Below are 20,831 nucleotides of genomic sequence, written 5' to 3' on the forward strand. Positions count from 1 at the left end.
TCAGCTTGCGGCGAAGCGCGACAAGAAAAAAAAGGGCCCACGAAGGCGGCTGTGGAAGGGTAGCGGGGCCGAGTGGTCTAAGCCGCTGGATTAAGGCTCCAGTCTCTTCGGGGGCGTGGGTTTGAATCCCACTACTGCCAAGACAGAGTTTTGGAAGGCTATTGTGCCTATACACAAAAAAAACATTCTTTGCCCGCACTCCAGAGGCTTTGCAAAGAAGGTCCGGCGGCCGACGTTTTCTCTATCTTTGGGGTGGGGGAAGAGGGCAGAAAAGGGCCCACGAAAGTGAGCATTCCAGGGTAGCGTGGCCGAGAGGTCTAAGGCATTTGATTTAAGGCTCCAGTCTAAATCCCATTGCTGCCAGCAGGCATTTTAACCAAGGCAGGGAGGCCCTCTAACCCGCTTGGGAGCGGGCTTGTTTTACGCAAACAGGATTAGACTGCAGCCGTTCCGCAGAGTCAGTATTTGGGAGGCCGTTTGACCTGTCGTAAAGACCCGTGGAACACACCATGACAAGGTAGCGTGGCCGAGCGGTCTAAGGCGCTTGAATAAGGCTCCAGTCTCTTCGGGGGCGTGGGTTTGAATCCCACCGCTGCCAGGGAAGTCTTTTGGAAAGCTCCTGAGGCTGCGAAGCGACTGGAGAAGTGACGCTGCACGCTCATCCAAACTTAGCCGCTTTCGCATTCTTTGCCATTTAGCAAAGTCAGTGCTTAAAGCTTGTCCCAGCCTCTGCTCCATTCCAACAGAGGCACACCAATAATTTACAATCATAGGAGAGGTGCAATAAATTATATTAATGAAAAACAATGAGTAGTCTACAAGAATGGAGACAGCCACTTTTACTCATGGGAAGTTTTGGGTGAAATAACAGCTGCCTGATCATTTTGATTTTAAATGCATCACAGCTGGCTATCGTTTCCACATAGGCCCCAAAGGCCGTGATTAGCGGATTCAGGTGTTCTTGATCAGAGATGGACCTCCACTCCACAGGAAGGGGGCCACCAGGAGTAGGACTGCATACCCTGTATTAAGGATGCCTTTACGGCGGCGAATTACAAGGCATCAGCTTGTGGCGAAGCGCAACCCAAATACAGCGACGATGATCCCTACACCGCTGTTCTGCTCTCCAGAGCCAATACAGAGCAGTGACACTCTCGATAAATGACCGATCAACAACAGACGTCTTGTAAAAAGATGGCTGCCAATGGGGTTCGAAACTTTTTGAAACTTTCGCCTCTCTGACGCACCTGACGCGCGTAAATTTCACTTCAAACTTTTGTTTTCATGCGCGTCCATTTCGCTCTTGACGGGCGAATGAACACAAAGTGGTCAGGCGTGTAAATAGAAGCAGCAGGCGAGAATTTAGACGCGTATTCGCGTTTGGTGTGAACGTAGCATAAGGCGTTGGATTAAGGCTCCAGTCTCTTCGGGGGTGTGGGTTTGAATCCCACTGCTGCCAAGACAGAGTTTTGGAAGGCTATTGTGCGTACGCAAAAAAAATGTTCTTTGCCCGCATTCCAGAGGCTTTGCATAGAAGGTCCGGCGGCCGACGTTCTCTCTATATTTGGGGTGGGGGAAGAGGGCAGAAAATGGCCCACGAAAGTGAGAATCCCAGGGTAGCGTGGCCGAGTGGTCTAAGGCGCTTGATTTAGGCTCCAGTCTCTTCGGGGGCATGGGTTCGAATCCCATCGCTGCCAGCAGCCATTTTAACCAAGGCAGGGAGGCCCTCTAACCCGTTTGGCAGCGGGATTATTTCACGCAAACAGGATTAGACTGCAGCAGTTCTGCAGAGTAAGTATTAGGGAGGCCGTACCACCTGTCGAAGAGACCCTTGGAGCGCAACCCGACGAGGTAGCATGGCCGCACGGTCTAATGCTACGCTCACACCAAACGGGAATATGCGTCTGGTCAGAGTGATTTCAATGTTAAGTCAATGGTAAGACGTGTTTACACGCGCCTGGAGTTCTTGCGGCGCGAATGAGGCGTTTAGCGCGGCGCGGTAGACGCGAATTCGCCCCATCCGCGCGTCTAGTTCTCGCGAATGGCGCGAATTGAGCATCTGGCGCGTTAGGTGCGTTAAGCACGAATTGTGCTTTTTTGTGAATCACGCGTCTGACAAGAATTCGCGTCTGCTGCCCGAGGTGAAAAATCGGAACTTCTGCGTCAATTCGCGCCGCGTTAACCAATCAGGAGCCTGCTTGATGCTGACCTCCACTCCACAGGAAGGGGGCCACCAGGAGTAGGACTGCATACCCCTGTATAAAGGATGCCTTTACGGCTTCGAATTACAAGGCATCAGCTTGCGGCGAAGCGCGACAAGAAAAAAAAAGGGCCCACGAAGGCGGCTGTGGCAGGGTAGCGTGGCCGAGTGGTCTAAGCCGCTGGATTAAGGCTCCAGTCTCTTCGGGGGTGTGGGTTTGAATCCCACTACTGCCAAGACAGAGTTTTGGAAGGCTATTGTGCCTACACACAAAAAAACATTCTTTGCCCGCACTCCAGAGGCTTTGCAAAGAAGGTCCGGCGGCCGACGTTTTCTCTATCTTTGGGGTGGGGGAAGAGGGCAGAAAAGGGCCCACGAAAGTGAGCATTCCAGGGTAGCGTGGCCGAGAGGTCTAAGGCATTTGATTTAGGCTCCAGTCTAAATCCCATTGCTGCCAGCAGGCATTTTAACCAAGGCAGGGAGGCCCTCTAACCCGCTTGGGAGCGGGCTTGTTTTACGCAAACAGGATTAGACTGCAGCCGTTCCGCAGAGTCAGTATTTGGGAGGCCGTTTGACCTGTCGTAAAGACCCGTGGAACACACCATGACAAGGTAGCGTGGCCGAGCGGTCTAAGGCGCTGGATTAAGGCTCCAGTCTCTTCGGGGGCGTGGGTTCGAATCCCACCGCTGCCAGGGAAGTCTTTTGGAAAGTTCCTGAGGCTGCGAAGCGACTGGAGAAGTGACGCTGCATGCTCATCCAAACTTAGCCGCTTTCGCATTCTTTGCCATTTAGCAAAGTCAGTGCTTAAAGCTTGTCCCAGCCTCTGCTCCATTCCAACAGAGGCACACCAATAATTTACAATCATAGGAGAGGTGCAATAAATTATATTAATGAAAAACAATGAGTAGTCTACAAGAATGGAGACAGCCAGTTTTACTCATGGAAAGTTTTGGGTGAAATAACAGCTGCCTGATCATTTTGATTTTAAATGCATCACAGCTGGCTATCGTTTCCACATAAGCCCCAAAGGCCTTGATTAGCGGATTCAGGTGTGCTTGATCAGAGATGGACCTCCACTCCACAGGAAGGGGGCCACCTGGAGTAGGACTGCATACCCTGTATTAAGGATGCCTTTACGGCGGCGAATTAAAAGGCATCAGCTTGTGGCGAAGCGCAACCCAAATACAGCGACGATGATCCCTACACCGCTGTTCTGCTCTCCAGAGCCAATACAGAGCAGTGACACTCTCGATAAATGACCGATCAACAACAGACGTCTTGTAAAAAGATGGCTGCCAATGGGGTTCGAAACTTTTTGAAACTTTCGCCTCTCTGACGCACCTGACGCGCGTAAATTTCACTTCAAACTTTTGTTTTCATGCGCGTCCATTTCGCTCTTGGCGGGCGAATGAACACAAAGTGGTCAGGCGTATAAATAGAAGCGGCAGGCGAGAATTTAGACGCGTATTCGCGTTTGGTGTGAACGTAGCATAAGGAGTTGGATTAAGGCTCCAGTCTCTTCGGGGGTGTGGGTTTGAATCCCACTGCTGCCAAGACAGAGTTTTGGAAGGCTATTGTGCGTACGCAAAAAAAATCTTCTTTGCCCGCATTCCAGAGGCTTTGCATAGAAGGTCCGGCGGCCGACGTTCTCTCTATATTTGGGGTGGGGGAAGAGGGCAGAAAAGGGCCCACGAAAGTGAGCATTCCAGGGTAGCGTGGCCGAGAGGTCTAAGGCATTTGATTTAGGCTCCAGTCTAAATCCCATTGCTGCCAGCAGGCATTTTAACCAAGGCAGGGAGGCCCTCTAACCCGCTTGGGAGCGGGCTTGTTTTACGCAAACAGGATTAGACTGCAGCCGTTCCGCAGAGTCAGTATTTGGGAGGCCGTTTGACCTGTCGTAAAGACCCGTGGAACACACCATGACAAGGTAGCGTGGCCGAGCGGTCTAAGGTGCTGGATTAAGGCTCCAGTCTCTTCGGGGGCGTGGGTTCGAATCCCACCGCTGCCAGGGAAGTCTTTTGGAAAGTTCCTGAGGCTGCGAAGCGACTGGAGAAGTGACGCTGCATGCTCATCCAAACTTAGCCGCTTTCGCATTCTTTGCCATTTAGCAAAGTCAGTGCTTAAAGCTTGTCCCAGCCTCTGCTCCATTCCAACAGAGGCACACCAATAATTTACAATCATAGGAGAGGTGCAATAAATTATATTAATGAAAAACAATGAGTAGTCTACAAGAATGGAGACAGCCAGTTTTACTCATGGAAAGTTTTGGGTGAAATAACAGCTGCCTGATCATTTTGATTTTAAATGCATCACAGCTGGCTATCGTTTCCACATAAGCCCCAAAGGCCTTGATTAGCGGATTCAGGTGTGCTTGATCAGAGATGGACCTCCACTCCACAGGAAGGGGGCCACCTGGAGTAGGACTGCATACCCTGTATTAAGGATGCCTTTACGGCGGCGAATTAAAAGGCATCAGCTTGTGGCGAAGCGCAACCCAAATACAGCGACGATGATCCCTACACCGCTGTTCTGCTCTCCAGAGCCAATACAGAGCAGTGACACTCTCGATAAATGACCGATCAACAACAGACGTCTTGTAAAAAGATGGCTGCCAATGGGGTTCGAAACTTTTTGAAACTTTCGCCTCTCTGACGCACCTGACGCGCGTAAATTTCACTTCAAACTTTTGTTTTCATGCGCGTCCATTTCGCTCTTGGCGGGCGAATGAACACAAAGTGGTCAGGCGTATAAATAGAAGCGGCAGGCGAGAATTTAGACGCGTATTCGCGTTTGGTGTGAACGTAGCATAAGGAGTTGGATTAAGGCTCCAGTCTCTTCGGGGGTGTGGGTTTGAATCCCACTGCTGCCAAGACAGAGTTTTGGAAGGCTATTGTGCGTACGCAAAAAAAATCTTCTTTGCCCGCATTCCAGAGGCTTTGCATAGAAGGTCCGGCGGCCGACGTTCTCTCTATATTTGGGGTGGGGGAAGAGGGCAGAAAAGGGCCCACGAAAGTGAGCATTCCAGGGTAGCGTGGCCGAGAGGTCTAAGGCATTTGATTTAGGCTCCAGTCTAAATCCCATTGCTGCCAGCAGGCATTTTAACCAAGGCAGGGAGGCCCTCTAACCCGCTTGGGAGCGGGCTTGTTTTACGCAAACAGGATTAGACTGCAGCCGTTCCGCAGAGTCAGTATTTGGGAGGCCGTTTGACCTGTCGTAAAGACCCGTGGAACACACCATGACAAGGTAGCGTGGCCGAGCGGTCTAAGGTGCTGGATTAAGGCTCCAGTCTGTTCGGGGGCGTGGGTTCGAATCCCACCGCTGCCAGGGAAGTCTTTTGGAAAGTTCCTGAGGCTGCGAAGCGACTGGAGAAGTGACGCTGCATGCTCATCCAAACTTAGCCGCTTTCGCATTCTTTGCCATTTAGCAAAGTCAGTGCTTAAAGCTTATCCCAGCCTCTGCTCCATTCCAACAGAGGCACACCAATAATTTACAATCATAGGAGAGGTGCAATAAATTATATTAATGAAAAACAATGAGCAGTCTACAAGAATGGAGACAGCCAGTTTTACTCATGGAAAGTTTTGGGTGAAATAACAGCTGCCTGATCATTTTGATTTTAAATGCATCACAGCTGGCTATCGTTTCCACATAAGCCCCAAAGGCCTTGATTAGCGGATTCAGGTGTGCTTGATCAGAGATGGACCTCCACTCCACAGGAAGGGGGCCACCTGGAGTAGGACTGCATACCCTGTATTAAGGATGCCTTTACGGCGGCGAATTACAAGGCATCAGCTTGTGGCGAAGCGCAACCCAAATACAGCGACGATGATCCCTACACCGCTGTTCTGCTCTCCAGAGCCAATACAGAGCAGTGACACTCTCGATAAATGACCGATCAACAACAGACGTCTTGTAAAAAGATGGCTGCCAATGGGGTTCGAAACTTTTTGAAACTTTCGCCTCTCTGACGCACCTGACGCGCGTAAATTTCACTTCAAACTTTTGTTTTCATGCGCGTCCATTTCGCTCTTGACGGGCGAATGAACACAAAGTGGTCAGGCGTATAAATAGAAGAGGCAGGCGAGAATTTAGACGCGTATTCGCGTTTGGTGTGAACGTAGCATAAGGCGTTGGATTAAGGCTCCAGTCTCTTCGGGGGTGTGGGTTTGAATCCCACTGCTGCCAAGACAGAGTTTTGGAAGGCTATTGTGCGTACGCAAAAAAAATGTTCTTTGCCCGCATTCCAGAGGCTTTGCATAGAAGGTCCGGCGGCCGACGTTCTCTCTATATTTGGGGTGGGGGAAGAGGGCAGAAAATGGCCCACGAAAGTGAGAATCCCAGGGTAGCGTCGCCGAGTGGTCTAAGGCGCTTGATTTAGGCTCCAGTCTCTTCGGGGGCGTGGGTTCGAATCCCATCGCTGCCAGCAGCAATTTTAACCAAAGCAGGGAGGCCCTCTAACCCGCTTGGCAGCGGGATTATTTCACGCAAACAGGATTAGACTGCAGCAGTTCTGCCATGTAAGTATTAGGGAGGCCGTTCCACCTGTCGAAGAGACCCTTGGAGCGCAACCCGACGAGGCAGCATGGCCGCACGGTCTAATGCTACGCTCACACCAAACGGGAATATGCGTCTGGTCCGAGTGATTTCAATGTTAAGTCAATGGTAAGACGTGTTTACACGCGCCTGGGGCCTCATTTATAAAACTTTCTTACGCACTGATTTGATCTTAGAGTGTTCGTACGATCAAATCCACGTCAAAGTACAGATTTATAAAAACCGTCTTTGACGTGGAAAAGTACTTATCTCCACGTCAGATTCCAGCTTGGCGTACGACCGTTTCCTTGTGGTAATGCCTGGTATTGCAGATAGTTCAGCCTCACTATAATTTGATTTCTTGCGCTCCTTTTTACTTGCCATTGTCACAGAGTTTCTGCTTTAGGAATGAGCTCATTTTAAATGTTAATTAATTAAGCAGCGGCGTTTCGACGGCGGAACATTCAGCTGCACACAATTCCACGATCATTTGTGATTTATAACCGAATGACTGGCGTACGAATGGATTTCGTGGTACGTTCGTTTCTCTGAATCGCTCTTACGATCAAATCAGAAAAGTTCTTAGATAAAATCAAGGATGGTTTCTACGCAAGTCTTTATAAATGAGGCCCCTGGAGTTCTTGCGGCGCGAATGAGGCGTTTAGCGCGGCGCGGTAGACGCGAATTCGCCTCATCCGCGCGTCTAGTTCTCGCGAATGGCGCGAATTGAGCGTCTGGCGCGTTAGGTGCGTTAAGCGCGAATTGTGCTTTTTTGTGAATCACGCGTCTGACAAGCATTCGCGTCTGCTGCCCGAGGTGAAAAATCTGAACTTCTGCGTCAATTCGCGCCGCGTTAACCAATCAGGAGCCTGCTTGATGCTGACCTCCACTCCACAGGAAGGGGGCCACCAGGAGTAGGACTGCATACCCCTGTATAAAGGATGCCTTTACGGCTTCGAATTACAAGGCATCAGCTTGCGGCGAAGCGCGACAAGAAAAAAAAGGGCCCACGAAGGCGGCTGTGGCAGGGTAGCGGGGCCGAGTGGTCTAAGCCGCTGGATTAAGGCTCCAGTCTCTTCGGGGGCGTGGGTTTGAATCCCACTACTGCCAAGACAGAGTTTTGGAAGGCTATTGTGCCTATACACAAAAAAACATTCTTTGCCCGCACTCCAGAGGCTTTGCAAAGAAGGTCCGGCGGCCGACGTTTTCTCTATCTTTGGGGTGGGGGAAGAGGGCAGAAAAGGGCCCACGAAAGTGACCATTCCAGGGTAGCGTGGCCGAGTGGTCTAAGGCGCTGGATTTAGGCTCCAGTCTCTTCGGGGGCGTGGGTTCGAATCCCATCGCTGCCAGCAGCAATTTCAAACCCACGCAGGGAGGCCCTCTAACCCGCTTGGCAGCGGGCTTGTTTTACGCAAACAGGATTAGACTGCAGAGTCAGTATTTGGGAGGCCGTTTGACCTGTCGTAAAGACCCGTGGAACACACCATGACAAGGTAGCGTGGCCGAGTGGTCTAAGGCGCTGGATTAAGGCTCCAGTCTCTTCGGGGGCGTGGGTACAAATCCCACCGCTGCCAGGGAAGTCTTTTGGAAAGCTCCTGAGGCTGCGAAGCGACTGGAGAAGTGATGCTGCATGCTCATCCAAACTTAGCCGCTTTCGCATTCTTTGCCATTTAGCAAAGTCAGGGCTTAAAGCTTGTCCCAGCCTCTGCTCCATTCCAACAGAGGCACACCAATAATTTACAATCATAGGAGAGGTGCAATGAATTATATTAATGAAAAACAATGAGTAGTCTACAAGAATGAAGACAGCCAGTTTTACTCATGAAAAGTTTTGGGTGAAATAACAGCTGCCTGATCATTTTGATTTTAAATGCATCACAGCTGGCTATCGTTTCCACATAAGCCCCAAAGGCCTTGATTAGCGGATTCAGGTGTGCTTGATCAGAGATGGACCTCCACTCCACAGGAAGGGGGCCACCAGGAGTAGGACTGCATACCCTGTATTAAGGATGCCTTTACGGCGGCGAATTACAAGGCATCAGCTTGTGGCGAAGCGCAACCCAAATACAGCGACGATGATCCCTACACCGCTGTTCTGCTCTCCAGAGCCAATACAGAGCAGTGACACTCTCGATAAATGACCGATCAACAACAGACGTCTTGTAAAAAGATGGCTGCCAATGGGGTTCGAAACTTTTTGAAACTTTCGCCTCTCTGACGCACCTGACGCGCGTAAATTTCACTTCAAACTTTTGTTTTCATGCGCGTCCATTTCGCTCTTGACGGGCGAATGAACACAAAGTGGTCAGGCGTGTAAATAGAAGCAGCAGGCGAGAATTTAGACGCGTATTCGCGTTTGGTGTGAACGTAGCATAAGGCGTTGGATTAAGGCTCCAGTCTCTTCGGGGGTGTGGGTTTGAATCCCACTGCTGCCAAGACAGAGTTTTGGAAGGCTATTGTGCGTACGCAAAAAAAATGTTCTTTGCCCGCATTCCAGAGGCTTTGCATAGAAGGTCCGGCGGCCGACGTTCTCTCTATATTTGGGGTGGGGGAAGAGGGCAGAAAATGGCCCACGAAAGTGAGAATCCCAGGGTAGCGTGGCCGAGTGGTCTAAGGCGCTTGATTTAGGCTCCAGTCTCTTCGGGGGCATGGGTTCGAATCCCATCGCTGCCAGCAGCCATTTTAACCAAGGCAGGGAGGCCCTCTAACCCGTTTGGCAGCGGGATTATTTCACGCAAACAGGATTAGACTGCAGCAGTTCTGCAGAGTAAGTATTAGGGAGGCCGTACCACCTGTCGAAGAGACCCTTGGAGCGCAACCCGACGAGGTAGCATGGCCGCACGGTCTAATGCTACGCTCACACCAAACGGGAATATGCGTCTGGTCAGAGTGATTTCAATGTTAAGTCAATGGTAAGACGTGTTTACACGCGCCTGGAGTTCTTGCGGCGCGAATGAGGCGTTTAGCGCGGCGCGGTAGACGCGAATTCGCCCCATCCGCGCGTCTAGTTCTCGCGAATGGCGCGAATTGAGCATCTGGCGCGTTAGGTGCGTTAAGCGCGAATTGTGCTTTTTTGTGAATCACGCGTCTGACAAGAATTCGCGTCTGCTGCCCGAGGTGAAAAATCGGAACTTCTGCGTCAATTCGCGCCGCGATAACCAATCAGGAGCCTGCTTGATGCTGACGTCCACTCCACAGGAAGGGGGCCACCAGGAGTAGGACTGCATACCCCTGTATAAAGGATGCCTTTACGGCTTCGAATTACAAGGCATCAGCTTGCGGCGAAGCGCGACAAGAAAAAAAAAGGGCCCACGAAGGCGGCTGTGGCAGGGTAGCGTGGCCGAGTGGTCTAAGCCGCTGGATTAAGGCTCCAGTCTCTTCGGGGGCGTGGGTTTGAATCCCACTACTGCCAAGACAGAGTTTTGGAAGGCTATTGTGCCTACACACAAAAAAACATTCTTTGCCCGCACTCCAGAGGCTTTGCAAAGAAGGTCCGGCGGCCGACGTTTTCTCTATCTTTGGGGTGGGGGAAGAGGGCAGAAAAGGGCCCACGAAAGTGAGCATTCCAGGGTAGCGTGGCCGAGAGGTCTAAGGCGTTTGATTTAGGCTCCAGTCTAAATCCCATTGCTGCCAGCAGGCATTTTAACCAAGGCAGGGAGGCCCTCTAACCCGCTTGGGAGCGGGCTTGTTTTACGCAAACAGGATTAGACTGCAGCCGTTCCGCAGAGTCAGTATTTGGGAGGCCGTTTGACCTGTCGTAAAGACCCGTGGAACACACCATGACAAGGTAGCGTGGCCGAGCGGTCTAAGGCGCTGGATTAAGGCTCCAGTCTCTTCGGGGGCGTGGGTTCGAATCCCACCGCTGCCAGGGAAATCTTTTGGAAAGTTCCTGAGGCTGCGAAGCGACTGGAGAAGTGACGCTGCATGCTCATCCAAACTTAGCCGCTTTCGCATTCTTTGCCATTTAGCAAAGTCAGTGCTTAAAGCTTGTCCCAGCCTCTGCTCCATTCCAACAGAGGCACACCAATAATTTACAATCATAGAAGAGGTGCAATATAAAACAAACCAACAATTCAACGAATTTGAAAATTATATTAATGAGAAGTCTACAAGAATGGAGACAGCCAGTGTTACTCATGGAAAGTTTTGGGTGAAATAACAGCTGCCTGATCATTTTGATTTTAAATGCATCACAGCTGGCTATCGTTTCCACATAAGCCCCAAAGGCCTTGATTAGCGGATTCAGGTGTGCTTGATCAGAGATGGACCTCCACTCCACAGGAAGGGGGCCACCAGGAGTAGGACTGCATACCCTGTATTAAGGATGCCTTTACGGCGGCGAATTACAAGGCATCAGCTTGTGGCGAAGCGCAACCCAAATACAGCGACGATGATCCCTACACCGCTGTTCTGCTCTCCAGAGCCAATACAGAGCAGTGACACTCTCGATAAATGACCGATCAACAACAGACGTCTTGTAAAAAGATGGCTGCCAATGGGGTTCGAAACTTTTTGAAACTTTCGCCTCTCTGACGCACCTGAAGCGCGTAAATTTCACTTCAAACTTTTGTTTTCATGTGCGTCCATTTCGCTCTTGACGGGCGAATGAACACAAAGTGGTCAGGCATATAAATAGAAGCAGCAGGCGAGAATTTAGACGCGTATTCGCGTTTGGTGTGAACGTAGCATAAGGCGTTGGATTAAGGCTCCAGTCTCTTCGGGGGTGTGGGTTTGAATCCCACTGCTGCCAAGACAGAGTTTTGGAAGGCTATTGTGCGTACGCAAAAAAAATGTTCTTTGCCCGCATTCCAGAGGCTTTGCATAGAAGGTCCGGCGGCCGACGTTCTCTCTATATTTGGGGTGGGGGAAGAGGGCAGAAATGGCCCACGAAAGTGAAATTCCCAGGGTAGCGTGGCCGAGTGGTCTAAGGCGCTGGATTTAGGCTCCAGTCTCTTCGAGGGCGTGGGTTCGAATCCCATCGCTGCCAGCAGCCATCTTAACCAAGGCAGGGAGGCCCTCTAACCCGCTTGGCAGCGGGATTATTTCACGCAAACAGGATTAGACTGCAGCAGTTCTGCAGAGTAAGTATTAGGGAGGCCGTTCCACTTGTCAAAGAGACCCTTGGAGCGCAAACCGACGAGGTAGCATGGCCGCACGGTCTAATGCTACGCTCAGACCAAACGGGAATATGCGTCTGGTCCGAGTGATTTCAATGTTAAGTCAATGGTAAGACGTGTTTACACGCGCCTGGAGTTCTTGCGGCGCGAATGAGGCGTTTAGCGCGGCGCGGTAGACGCGAATTCGCCTCATCCGCGCGTCTAGTTCTCGCGAATTGAGCGTCTGGTGCGTTAAGCGCGAATTGTGCTTTTTTGTGAATCACGCGTCTGACAAGCATTCGCGTCTGCTGCCCGAGGTGAAAAATCTGAACTTCTGCGTCAATTCGCGCCGCGTTAACCAATCAGGAGCCTGCTTGATGCTGACCTCCACTCCACAGGAAGGGGGCCACCAGGAGTAGGACTGCATACCCCTGTATAAAGGATGCCTTTACGGCTTCGAATTACAAGGCATCAGCTTGCGGCGAAGCGCGACAAGAAAAAAAAAGGCCCAGTGGTCTAAGCCGCTGGATTAAGGCTCCAGTCTCTTCGGGGGCGTGGGTTTGAATCCTACTACTGCCAAGACAGAGTTTTGGAAAGCTATTGTGCCTATACACAAAAAACATTCTTTGCCCGCACTCCAGAGGCTTTGCAAAGAAGGTCCGGCGGCCGACGTTTTCTCTATCTTTGGGGTGGGGGAAGAGGGCAGAAAAGGGCCCACGAAAGTGAGCATTCCAGGGTAGCGTGGCCGAGAGGTCTAAGGCATTTGATTTAGGCTCCAGTCTAAATTCCATTGCTGCCAGCAGGCATTTTAACCAAGGCAGGGAGGCCCTCTAACCCGCTTGGGAGCGGGCTTGTTTTACGCAAACAGGATTAGACTGCAGCCGTTCCGCAGTGTCAGTATTTGGGAGGCCGTTTGACCTGTCGTAAAGACCCGTGGAACACACCATGACAAGGTAGCGTGGCCGAGCAGTCTAAGGCCCTAGATTATGGCTCCAGTCTCTTCGGGGGCGTGGGTTCGAATCCCACCGCTGCCAGGGAAGTCTTTTGGAAAGCTCCTGAGGCTGCGAAGCGACTGGAGAAGTGACGCTGCATGCTCATCCAAACTTAGCCGCTTTCGCATTCTTTGCCATTTAGCAAAGTCAGTGCTTAAAGCTTGTCCCAGCCTCTGCTCCATTCCAACAGAGGCACACCAATAATTTACAATCATAGAAGAGGTGCAATAAAAACAAACCAACAATTCAACGAATTTGAAAATTATATTAATGAAAAACAATGAGAAGTCTACAAGAATGGAGACAGCCAGTGTTACTCATGGAAAGTTTTGGGTGAAATAACAGCTGCCTGATCATTTTGATTTTAAATGCATCACAGCTGGCTATCGTTTCCACATAGGCCCCAAAGGCCGTGATTAGCGGATTCAGGTGTTCTTGATCAGAGATGGACCTCCACTCCACAGGAAGGGGGCCACCAGGAGTAGGACTGCATACCCTGTATTAAGGATGCCTTTACGGCGGCGAATTACAAGGCATCAGCTTGTGGCGAAGCGCAACCCAAATACAGCGACGATGATCCCTACACCGCTGTTCTGCTCTCCAGAGCCAATACAGAGCAGTGACACTCTCGATAAATGACCGATCAACAACAGACGTCTTGTAAAAAGATGGCTGCCAATGGGGTTCGAAACTTTTTGAAACTTTCGCCTCTCTGACGCACCTGACGCGCGTAAATTTCACTTCAAACTTTTGTTTTCATGCGCGTCCATTTCGCTCTTGACGGGCGAATGAACACAAAGTGGTCAGGCGTGTAAATAGAAGCAGCAGGCGAGAATTTAGACGCGTATTCGCGTTTGGTGTGAACGTAGCATAAGGCGTTGGATTAAGGCTCCAGTCTCTTCGGGGGTGTGGGTTTGAATCCCACTGCTGCCAAGACAGAGTTTTGGAAGGCTATTGTGCGTACGCAAAAAAAATGTTCTTTGCCCGCATTCCAGAGGCTTTGCATAGAAGGTCCGGCGGCCGACGTTCTCTCTATATTTGGGGTGGGGGAAGAGGGCAGAAAATGGCCCACGAAAGTGAGAATCCCAGGGTAGCGTGGCCGAGTGGTCTAAGGCGCTTGATTTAGGCTCCAGTCTCTTCGGGGGCATGGGTTCGAATCCCATCGCTGCCAGCAGCCATTTTAACCAAGGCAGGGAGGCCCTCTAACCCGTTTGGCAGCGGGATTATTTCACGCAAACAGGATTAGACTGCAGCAGTTCTGCAGAGTAAGTATTAGGGAGGCCGTACCACCTGTCGAAGAGACCCTTGGAGCGCAACCCGACGAGGTAGCATGGCCGCACGGTCTAATGCTACGCTCACACCAAACGGGAATATGCGTCTGGTCAGAGTGATTTCAATGTTAAGTCAATGGTAAGACGTGTTTACACGCGCCTGGAGTTCTTGCGGCGCGAATGAGGCGTTTAGCGCGGCGCGGTAGACGCGAATTCGCCCCATCCGCGCGTCTAGTTCTCGCGAATGGCGCGAATTGAGCATCTGGCGCGTTAGGTGCGTTAAGCGCGAATTGTGCTTTTTTGTGAATCACGCGTCTGACAAGAATTCGCGTCTGCTGCCCGAGGTGAAAAATCGGAACTTCTGCGTCAATTCGCGCCGCGTTAACCAATCAGGAGCCTGCTTGATGCTGACGTCCACTCCACAGGAAGGGGGCCACCAGGAGTAGGACTGCATACCCCTGTATAAAGGATGCCTTTACGGCTTCGAATTACAAGGCATCAGCTTGCGGCGAAGCGCGACAAGAAAAAAAAAGGGCCCACGAAGGCGGCTGTGGCAGGGTAGCGTGGCCGAGTGGTCTAAGCCGCTGGATTAAGGCTCCAGTCTCTTCGGGGCGTGGGTTTGAATCCCACTACTGCCAAGACAGAGTTTTGGAAGGCTATTGTGCCTACACACAAAAAAACATTCTTTGCCCGCACTCCAGAGGCTTTGCAAAGAAGGTCCGGCGGCCGACGTTTTCTCTATCTTTGGGGTGGGGGAAGAGGGCAGAAAAGGGCCCACGAAAGTGAGCATTCCAGGGTAGCGTGGCCGAGAGGTCTAAGGCGTTTGATTTAGGCTCCAGTCTAAATCCCATTGCTGCCAGCAGGCATTTTAACCAAGGCAGGGAGGCCCTCTAACCCGCTTGGGAGCGGGCTTGTTTTACGCAAACAGGATTAGACTGCAGCCGTTCCGCAGAGTCAGTATTTGGGAGGCCGTTTGACCTGTCGTAAAGACCCGTGGAACACACCATGACAAGGTAGCGTGGCCGAGCGGTCTAAGGCGCTGGATTAAGGCTCCAGTCTCTTCGGGGGCGTGGGTTCGAATCCCACCGCTGCCAGGGAAGTCTTTTGGAAAGTTCCTGAGGCTGCGAAGCGACTGGAGAAGTGACGCTGCATGCTCATCCAAACTTAGCCGCTTTCGCATTCTTTGCCATTTAGCAAAGTCAGTGCTTAAAGCTTGTCCCAGCCTCTGCTCCATTCCAACAGAGGCACACCAATAATTTACAATCATAGGAGAGGTGCAATAAATTATATTAATGAAAAACAATGAGTAGTCTACAAGAATGGAGACAGCCAGTTTTACTCATGGAAAGTTTTGGGTGAAATAACAGCTGCCTGATCATTTTGATTTTAAATGCATCACAGCTGGCTATCGTTTCCACATAAGCCCCAAAGGCCTTGATTAGCGGATTCAGGTGTGCTTGATCAGAGATGGACCTCCACTCCACAGGAAGGGGGCCACCTGGAGTAGGACTGCATACCCTGTATTAAGGATGCCTTTACGGCGGCGAATTAAAAGGCATCAGCTTGTGGCGAAGCGCAACCCAAATACAGCGACGATGATCCCTACACCGCTGTTCTGCTCTCCAGAGCCAATACAGAGCAGTGACACTCTCGATAAATGACCGATCAACAACAGACGTCTTGTAAAAAGATGGCTGCCAATGGGGTTCGAAACTTTTTGAAACTTTCGCCTCTCTGACGCACCTGACGCGCGTAAATTTCACTTCAAACTTTTGTTTTCATGCGCGTCCATTTCGCTCTTGACGGGCGAATGAACACAAAGTGGTCAGGCGTATAAATAGAAGCGGCAGGCGAGAATTTAGACGCGTATTCGCGTTTGGTGTGAACGTAGCATAAGGCGTTGGATTAAGGCTCCAGTCTCTTCGGGGGTGTGGGTTTGAATCCCACTGCTGCCAAGACAGAGTTTTGGAAGGCTATTGTGCGTACGCAAAAAAAATGTTCTTTGCCCGCATTTCAGAGGCTTTGCATAGAAGGTCCGGCGGCCGACGTTCTCTCTATATTTGGGGTGGGGGAAGAGGGCAGAAAATGGCCCACGAAAGTGCAAATCCCATGGTAGCGTGGCCGAGTGGTCTAAGGCGCTGGATTTAGGCTCCAGTCTCTTCGGGGGCGTGGGTTCGAATCCCATCGCTGCCAGCAGCAATTTCAAACCAACGCAGGGAGGCCCTCTAACCCGCTTGGCAGCGGGCTTGTTTTACGCAAACAGGATTAGACTGCAGAGTCAGTATTTGGGAGGCCGTTTGACCTGTCGTAAAGACCCGTGGAACACACCATGACAAGGTAGCGTGGCCGAGTGGTCTAAGGCGCTGGATTAAGGCTCCAGTCTCTTCGGGGGCGTGGGTACAAATCCCACCGCTGCCAGGGAAGTCTTTTGGAAAGTTCCTGAGGCTGCGAAGCGACTGGAGAAGTGACGCTGCATGCTCATCCAAACTTAGCCGCTTTCGCATTCTTTGCCATTTAGCAAAGTCAGGGCTTAAAGCTTGTCCCAGCCTCTGCTCCATTCCAACAGAGGCACACCAATAATTTACAATCATAGGAGAGGTGCAATAAATTATATTAATGAAAAACAATGAGTAGTCTACAAGAATGGAGACAGCCAGTTTTACTCATGAAAAGTTTTGGGTGAAATAACAGCTGCCTGATCATTTTGATTTTAAATGCATCACAGCTGGCTATCGTTTCCACATAAGCCCCAAAGGCCTTGATTAGCGGATTCAGGTGTGCTTGATCAGAGATGGACCTCCACTCCACAGGAAGGGGGCCACCAGGAGTAGGACTGCATACCCTGTATTAAGGATGCCTTTACGGCGGCGAATTACAAGGCATCAGCTTGTGGCGAAGCGCAACCCAAATACAGCGACGATGATCCCTACACCGCTGTTCTGCTCTCCAGAGCCAATACAGAGCAGTGACACTCTCGATAAATGACCGATCAACAACAGACGTCTTGTAAAAAAGATGGCTGCCAATGGGGTTCGAAACTTTTTGAAACTTTCGCCTCTCTGACGCACCTGACGCGCGTAAATTTCACTTAAAACTTTTGTTTTCATGCGCGTCCATTTCGCTCTTGACGGGCGAATGAACACAAAGTGGTCAGGCGTGTAAATAGAAGCAGCAGGCGAGAATTTAGACGCGTATTTGCGTTTGGTGTGAACGTAGCATAAGGCGTTGGATTAAGGCTCCAGTCTCTTCGGGGGTGTGGGTTTGAATCCCACTGCTGCCAAGACAGAGTTTTGGAAGGCTATTGTGCGTACGCAAAAAAAATGTTCTTTGCCCGCATTCCAGAGGCTTTGCATAGAAGGTCCGGCGGCCGACGTTCTCTCTATATTTGGGGTGGGGGAAGAGGGCAGAAAATGGCCCACGAAAGTGAGAATCCCAGGGTAGCGTGGCCGAGTGGTCTAAGGCGCTGGATTTAGGCTCCATTCTCTTCGGGGGCGTGGGTTCAAATCCCATCGCTGCCAGCAGCCAATTTAACCAAGGCAGGGAGGCCCTCTAACCCGTTTGGCAGCGGGATTATTTCACGCAAACAGGATTAGACTGCAGCAGTTCTGCAGAGTAAGTATTAGGGAGGCCGTACCACCTGTCCAAGAGACCCTTGGAGCGCAACCCGACGAGGTAGCATGGCCGCACGGTCTAATGCTACGCTCACACCAAACGGGAATATGCGTCTGGTCCGAGTGATTTCAATGTTAAGTCAATGGTAAGACGTGTTTACACGCGCCTGGAGTTCTTGCGGCGCGAATGAGGCATTTAGCGCGGCGCGGTAGACGCGAATTTGCCTCATCCGCGCGTCTAGTTCTCGCGAATTGAGCGTCTGGCGCGTTAGGTGCGTTAAGCGCGAATTGTGCTTTTTTGTGAATCACGCGTCTGACAAGAATTCGCGTCTGCTGCCCGAGGTGAAAAATCGGAACTTCTGCGTCAATTCGCGCCGCGTTAACCAATCAGGAGCCTGCTTGATGCTGACCTCCACTCCACAGGAAGGGGGCCACCAGGAGTAGGACTGCATACCCCTGTATAAAGGATGCCTTTACGGCTTCGAATTACAAGGCATCAGCTTGCGGCGAAGCGCGACAAGAAAAAAAAAGGGCCCACGAAGGCGGCTGTGGCAGGGTAGCGTGGCCGAGTGGTCTAAGCCGCTGGATTAAGGCTCCAGTCTCTTCGGGGGCGTGGGTTTGAATCCCACTACTGCCAAGACAGAGTTTTGGAAGGCTATTGTGCCTATACACAAAAAAACATTCTTTGCCCGCACTCCAGAGGCTTTGCAAAGAAGGTCCGGCGGCCGACGTTTTCTCTATCTTTGGGGTGGGGGAAGAGGGCAGAAAAGGGCCCACGAAAGTGAGCATTCCAGGGTAGCGTGGCCGAGAGGTCTAAGGCATTTGATTTAGGCTCCAGTCTAAATCCCATTGCTGCCAGCAGGCATTTTAACCAAGGCAGGGAGGCCCTCTAACCCGCTTGGGAGCGGGCTTGTTTTACGCAAACAGGATTAGACTGCAGCCGTTCCGCAGAGTCAGTATTTGGGAGGCCGTTTGACCTGTCGTAAAGACCCGTGGAACACACCATGACAAGGTAGCGTGGCCGAGCGGTCTAAGGCACTGGATTAAGGCTCCAGTCTCTTCGGGGGCGTAGGTTCGAATCCCACCGCTGCCAGGGAAGTCTTTTGGAAAGCTCCTGAGGCTGCGAAGCGACTGGAGAAGTGACGCTGCATGCTCATCCAAACTTAGCCGCTTTCGCATTCTTTGCCATTTAGCAAAGTCAGTGCTTAAAGCTTGTCCCAGCCTCTGCTCCATTCCAACAGAGGCACACCAATAATTTACAATCATAGAAGAGGTGCAATATAAAACAAACCAACAATTCAACGAATTTGAAAATTATATTAATGAGAAGTCTACAAGAATGGAGACAGCCAGTGTTACTCATGGAAAGTTTTGGGTGAAATAACAGCTGCCTGATCATTTTGATTTTAAATGCATCACAGCTGGCTATCGTTTCCACATAAGCCCCAAAGGCCTTGATTAGCGGATTCAGGTGTGCTTGATCAGAGATGGACCTCCACTCCACAGGAAGGGGGCCACCAGGAGTAGGACTGCATACCCTGTATTAAGGATGCCTTTACGGCGGCGAATTACAAGGCATCAGCTTGTGGCGAAGCGCAACCCAAATACAGCGACGATGATCCCTACACCGCTGTTCTGCTCTCCAGAGCCAATACAGAGCAGTGACACTCTCGATAAATGACCGATCAACAACAGACGTCTTGTAAAAAGATGGCTGCCAATGGGGTTTGAAACTTTTTGAAACTTTCGCCTCTCTGACGCACCTGAAGCGCGTAAATTTCACTTCAAACTTTTGTTTTCATGCGCGTCCATTTCGCTCTTGACGGGCGAATGAACACAAAGTGGTCAGGCATATAAATAGAAGCAGCAGGCGAGAATTTAGACGCGTATTCGCGTTTGGTGTGAACGTAGCATAAGGCGTTGGATTAAGGCTCCAGTCTCTTCGGGGGTGTGGGTTTGAATCCCACTGCTGCCAAGACAGAGTTTTGGAAGGCTATTGTGCGTACGCAAAAAAAATGTTCTTTGCCCGCATTCCAGAGGCTTTGCATAGAAGGTCCGGTGGCCGACGTTCTCTCTATATTTGGGGTGGGGGAAGAGGGCAGAAAATGGCCCACGAAAGTGAAATTCCCAGGGTAGCGTGGCCGAGTGGTCTAAGGCGCTGGATTTAGGCTCCAGTCTCTTCGAGGGCGTGGGTTCGAATCCCATCGCTGCAGCCATCTTAACCAAGGCAGGGAGGCCCTCTAACCCGCTTGGCAGCGGGATTATTTCACGCAAACAGGATTAGACTGCAGCAGTTCTGCAGAGTAAGTATTAGGGAGGCCGTTCCACTTGTCGAAGAGACCCTTGGAGCGCAAACCGACGAGGTAGCATGGCCGCACGGTCTAATGCTACGCTCAGACCAAACGGGAATATGCGTCTGGTCCGAGTGATTTCAATGTTAAGTCAATGGTAAGACGTGTTTACACGCGCCTGGAGTTCTTGCGGCGCGAATGAGGCGTTTAGCGCGGCGCGGTAGACGCGAATTCGCCTCATCCGCGCGTCTAGTTCTCGCGAATGGCGCGAATTGAGCGTCTGGCGCGTTAGGTGCGTTAAGCGCGAATTGTGCTTTTTTGTGAATCACGCGTCTGACAAGCATTCGCGTCTGCTGCCCGAGGTGAAAAATCTGAACTTCTGCGTCAATTCGCGCCGCGTTAACCAATCAGGAGCCTGCTTGATGCTGACCTCCACTCCACAGGAAGGGGGCCACCAGGAGTAGGACTGCATACCCCTGTATAAAGGATGCCTTTACGGCTTCGAATTACAAGGCATCAGCTTGCGGCGAAGCGCGACAAGAAAAAAAAAGGCCCAGTGGTCTAAGCCGCTGGATTAAGGCTCCAGTCTCTTCGGGGGCGTGGGTTTGAATCCTACTACTGCCAAGACAGAGTTTTGGAAAGCTATTGTGCCTATACACAAAAAACATTCTTTGCCCGCACTCCAGAGGCTTTGCAAAGAAGGTCCGGCGGCCGACGTTTTCTCTATCTTTGGGGTGGGGGAAGAGGGCAGAAAAGGGCCCACAAAAGTGAGCATTCCAGGGTAGCGTGGCCGAGAGGTCTAAGGCATTTGATTTAGGCTCCAGTCTAAATTCCATT

At 51.1% G+C, this 20,831-nt stretch overlaps 17 non-coding genes across 17 annotated transcripts; all 17 read left to right on the forward strand.

The window, feature by feature from the left end:
- The first annotated feature begins 1,615 nt into the window (after positions 1-1,615).
- On the forward strand, positions 1,616-1,697 carry trnal-uag (transfer RNA leucine (anticodon UAG)). The gene has a single exon. It is a non-coding gene; the product is annotated as a tRNA-Leu (tRNA).
- A 1,113-nt stretch (positions 1,698-2,810) lies between these two features.
- trnal-aag (transfer RNA leucine (anticodon AAG)) lies at positions 2,811-2,892 on the forward strand. Its single transcript has one exon. It is a non-coding gene; the product is annotated as a tRNA-Leu (tRNA).
- A 1,234-nt stretch (positions 2,893-4,126) lies between these two features.
- On the forward strand, positions 4,127-4,208 carry trnal-aag (transfer RNA leucine (anticodon AAG)). Its single transcript has one exon. It is a non-coding gene; the product is annotated as a tRNA-Leu (tRNA).
- A 1,234-nt stretch (positions 4,209-5,442) lies between these two features.
- On the forward strand, positions 5,443-5,524 carry trnal-aag (transfer RNA leucine (anticodon AAG)). Its single transcript has one exon. It is a non-coding gene; the product is annotated as a tRNA-Leu (tRNA).
- A 1,017-nt stretch (positions 5,525-6,541) lies between these two features.
- Positions 6,542-6,623, forward strand: trnal-uag (transfer RNA leucine (anticodon UAG)). Its single transcript has one exon. It is a non-coding gene; the product is annotated as a tRNA-Leu (tRNA).
- A 1,377-nt stretch (positions 6,624-8,000) lies between these two features.
- On the forward strand, positions 8,001-8,082 carry trnal-uag (transfer RNA leucine (anticodon UAG)). Its single transcript has one exon. It is a non-coding gene; the product is annotated as a tRNA-Leu (tRNA).
- A 143-nt stretch (positions 8,083-8,225) lies between these two features.
- trnal-aag (transfer RNA leucine (anticodon AAG)) lies at positions 8,226-8,307 on the forward strand. Its single transcript has one exon. It is a non-coding gene; the product is annotated as a tRNA-Leu (tRNA).
- Positions 8,308-9,324: 1,017 nt separating this feature from the next.
- Positions 9,325-9,406, forward strand: trnal-uag (transfer RNA leucine (anticodon UAG)). Its single transcript has one exon. It is a non-coding gene; the product is annotated as a tRNA-Leu (tRNA).
- A 1,113-nt stretch (positions 9,407-10,519) lies between these two features.
- trnal-aag (transfer RNA leucine (anticodon AAG)) lies at positions 10,520-10,601 on the forward strand. Its single transcript has one exon. It is a non-coding gene; the product is annotated as a tRNA-Leu (tRNA).
- Positions 10,602-11,638: 1,037 nt separating this feature from the next.
- Positions 11,639-11,720, forward strand: trnal-uag (transfer RNA leucine (anticodon UAG)). Its single transcript has one exon. It is a non-coding gene; the product is annotated as a tRNA-Leu (tRNA).
- Positions 11,721-13,910: 2,190 nt separating this feature from the next.
- On the forward strand, positions 13,911-13,992 carry trnal-uag (transfer RNA leucine (anticodon UAG)). The gene has a single exon. It is a non-coding gene; the product is annotated as a tRNA-Leu (tRNA).
- Positions 13,993-15,104: 1,112 nt separating this feature from the next.
- trnal-aag (transfer RNA leucine (anticodon AAG)) lies at positions 15,105-15,186 on the forward strand. Its single transcript has one exon. It is a non-coding gene; the product is annotated as a tRNA-Leu (tRNA).
- A 1,017-nt stretch (positions 15,187-16,203) lies between these two features.
- trnal-uag (transfer RNA leucine (anticodon UAG)) lies at positions 16,204-16,285 on the forward strand. The gene has a single exon. It is a non-coding gene; the product is annotated as a tRNA-Leu (tRNA).
- Positions 16,286-16,428: 143 nt separating this feature from the next.
- On the forward strand, positions 16,429-16,510 carry trnal-aag (transfer RNA leucine (anticodon AAG)). The gene has a single exon. It is a non-coding gene; the product is annotated as a tRNA-Leu (tRNA).
- Positions 16,511-17,528: 1,018 nt separating this feature from the next.
- Positions 17,529-17,610, forward strand: trnal-uag (transfer RNA leucine (anticodon UAG)). The gene has a single exon. It is a non-coding gene; the product is annotated as a tRNA-Leu (tRNA).
- Positions 17,611-18,714: 1,104 nt separating this feature from the next.
- trnal-aag (transfer RNA leucine (anticodon AAG)) lies at positions 18,715-18,796 on the forward strand. Its single transcript has one exon. It is a non-coding gene; the product is annotated as a tRNA-Leu (tRNA).
- Positions 18,797-19,834: 1,038 nt separating this feature from the next.
- On the forward strand, positions 19,835-19,919 carry trnal-uag (transfer RNA leucine (anticodon UAG)). The gene has a single exon. It is a non-coding gene; the product is annotated as a tRNA-Leu (tRNA).
- Positions 19,920-20,831: the final 912 nt, after the last annotated feature.

Source organism: Garra rufa, chromosome 1, assembly GCF_049309525.1.
Source record: "Garra rufa chromosome 1, GarRuf1.0, whole genome shotgun sequence".
NCBI lineage: Eukaryota > Metazoa > Chordata > Actinopteri > Cypriniformes > Cyprinidae > Garra > Garra rufa.